We start from the raw sequence: 3,173 nt of genomic DNA on the forward strand, positions 1-3,173 counted from the left end.
GTTTTTATTTTTTGTAGAGATGGGATTTCACTGTGTTGGCCAGTCTGGTCTCAAACTCCCAATCTCAGGTGATCCCCATGCCTTGGACTCCCAAAGTGCCAGGATTACAGGTGTAAGCCACTGTGCCTGGCCAAGTCAAAGTATTTAACTTTAGTAACTCACCACTGCTTAGACTTATTTGGCTCTGCAATACTCTTCTCTCTTCACAGTAGCCCATTTTCCCCTCGAATAGTGGAGGTGCACTCCAGTTTGGAAAAACTTCTCTTAAAAAGCTACTATGATGTGACTTTAAAAGTAGGCAAAGCTGTAAGCAGCTGTTTGGGCTGTATCGTGGACATGGAAAACTGTAACTACTGGAGCCAGGCAGGTAGAATTCCATGCTCAGTGTTTACCAGCTGTGTGACCTTGATCCAGTTCTTTAACTATTATGTCTCATTTCCTTATCTGTGAAATGGAATGAATGGAATGAGAACACACACTTTGCAACTTGCTTTTTTAAAATAAAGATATCTGTCAAGTATCTAGTGTATGCTTGATATGTACATGGTGCTGAATAAAAATAGTTATTAGGTTGGTACAAAAGTAACTGCGGTTTTTGTATTGTTGGAATTTGCCATTTAATATTGGAATGCATTCTTTAAAAAATGTGGTAGTGTTTTATGTCATTTTAATGGGTATTTCTCATTTTATGTTTTTGCTAACAACTCATAACTTGCTGTTTATTTTTTGTTTATTTTAGACTATGAAAATGATGTCGGACACAAAGCAAATTAAAGTGGCTTTCTTATTCGAGTTCAAAATGGGTCATAAGGCAGTGGAGACAACTAGCAACATAAACGACACATTTGGCCAAGGAACTGCTAATGAATGTACAGTGCAGGTGTTTCAAGATGTTTTGCAAAAGAGACTAGAACCTTGAAGATAAGGAGCATAGTGGCCGGCCATCAGAAGTTAACGACCAATTGAGAGCAATTATCAAAGCTGATCCTCTTACAACTACAAGATTAGTTGCCAAAGAACTCAACGTCGATCATTCTATGGTCCTTTGGCATCTGAAGTAAATTGGAAAGGTGAAAAAGCTTGATAAATGAGTGCCTCATGAGCTGAGTGAAAATAAAAAACTATTGTTGTTTTGAAGTGTCATCCTCTTTTATTCTATGCTTCAACAAACCATTTCTCTGTTGCATTGTGACATGCCACGAAAAGTGGATTTTATATGACAGCCAGCAATGACCAGCTCATTGGTTGGATTGAGAAGAAGCTCCAAAGCACTTCCCAAAGCCAAAATTGCACCAAAAAAAGGTCATGCTCACTGTTTGGTGGTCTGCTGCAGGTTTGATCCACTACAGTTTTTTGAATCCCGATTAAACCATTACATCTGAGAAGTATGCTCAGCAAATTGATGAAATGCTCCAAAAACTGCACCGCTTGCAGCCAGCATTGATCAACAGAAGGGGCCCAATTCTTCTCCACAACAACGCCTGACCACACTTTGCACAATCAATGCTTCAAAAGTTGAACAAATTGGGCTACGAAGTTTTGCCTCATCCGTCATATTCACCTGACTTCTTACCAACCGACTACCACTTCTTCAAGCATCTCAACAACTTTTTGCAGGGAAAACACTTCCACAACCAGCAGAATGCAGAAAATGCTTTCCAAGAGTTCATCCAATCCCAAAGCAGGGACTTTTATGCTGCAGGAATAAGCAAACTTATTTCTCTTTGGCAAAAAGTATTGATTGTAATGGTTCCTATTTTGATTCATAAAGATGGGTTTGAGCTTAGTTATAATGATTTAAAATGAACGGTCTGAAACTACAATTACGTTTGCACCAACCTAATACTATCATTGTTGCCTTGGAGCCACTGGGGAACTGTGTGACTCTCTCCGGCATCACATACAGAAGGCTTTAAATTCTTTAAAGTAGAAATTAAAGGCAAGTTTTCATAAAGTAGTAATTTTTAAAGATTGAGTCAAGAAAGATAGCTGGGTTCTGTTTTAAAATCTGATGTTCGTTGTATCCTAAGAATGAATACAATATATTTTATATATTGCATATCAGTAACAATTATGACGTCACTTATTATTTGAATTTAAAAGAGGATGCTGAATGGAGCTTTTTTCTGTTTTCTTGGAAGTTAGTTGAAGCCCTAAAGCAGAGAAAATAAGAAAAAGATGCCTCCACATGCTAAAAAGAAGTGCCTGACATGTCTCAGCTAGATCTACTGAAAGATATTAGATCCTGTCTGATATAATAGGTATCAAAACTATTACTCACCTCCAGCCACCATCAGCCTATATAAGAGAAGATGATCACCAAGGAAGGAAAGCTGTTGGCCTAGTGGGGCCAGCTTGGCATTTCCTACCCTCCCAGACAAGTACTGGGGATCTGAGAGGCATGCTAACCACAACTGGGGGTGTCTCAAGGAGAGATATTTGGCATCTCACTTCCAGCTCCTTGTTCACTGAGCTGCAGATACTCCGGGGCCCACCAGGTGCACTAAAGTGGAAGAGGTGGAGTATGGCAAGAAGTTGGCATGGGTTTTCCATAGACCAGGGCCCCTGTGAACATAAACACTGATGCCTGATTTCTGTCTGGAATACTGTGAAGATAGGTAGACAGCTGGAGAAGCCCCTTAACCCACTGATGGAAGGCAGAGAGAGAGCTAGGGCTTCCTCATTTGCTGTGGAAAGATACATGAGGTCCTCAAGGATGGAGAAAAACAGCAGTTGCAGATGGTCACCAGAGAGAGAGGCCTCTATGAGTCTGCTGAAGAGTTCATTGTCTATGTCAGGGAATGAGAATGTTCTGAAGGCGTGCAGTGAGGATGGGGGAGGGCTCCACAGAACCTTAAATGATACCTTGACAAAACCAGCATATGTAGGCCTGCCAGAAGGGAGACCAGAACAGCCCATCAGCAAGCACTAGCAGGGATAGCACCAGTGACACTGGGCTTTTCCTGTCTTCCTCTAATCTCTCTCCCTTCCCGTAATTCTGAAGCTCCAGAAAGTTCGGTGGAGAAAGGTCAAAGTCCTTACATCAACCCTTCCCCACTGTAGGGTTCTGAGCCAACTGTGAGTAGGTGGAGAGCGGAAGGATAGAGGGAGAAGCTATGAACTGGCTGTGAAGTTCAAGTTTTGATACTAGATAGAATCAGACCTTTTAACAC

General features: G+C 41.2%; 1 pseudogene; it reads left to right on the plus strand.

Moving 5' to 3' along the window:
- Positions 1–742: 742 nt before the first annotated feature.
- On the plus strand, positions 743–1,769 carry LOC131383363 (histone-lysine N-methyltransferase SETMAR-like; annotated as a pseudogene).
- Positions 1,770–3,173: the final 1,404 nt, after the last annotated feature.

This window comes from Hylobates moloch, unplaced genomic scaffold (genome assembly GCF_009828535.3).
Source record: "Hylobates moloch isolate HMO894 unplaced genomic scaffold, HMol_V3 SCAFFOLD_4, whole genome shotgun sequence".
In the NCBI taxonomy this organism is placed as follows: Eukaryota; Metazoa; Chordata; class Mammalia; order Primates; family Hylobatidae; genus Hylobates; species Hylobates moloch.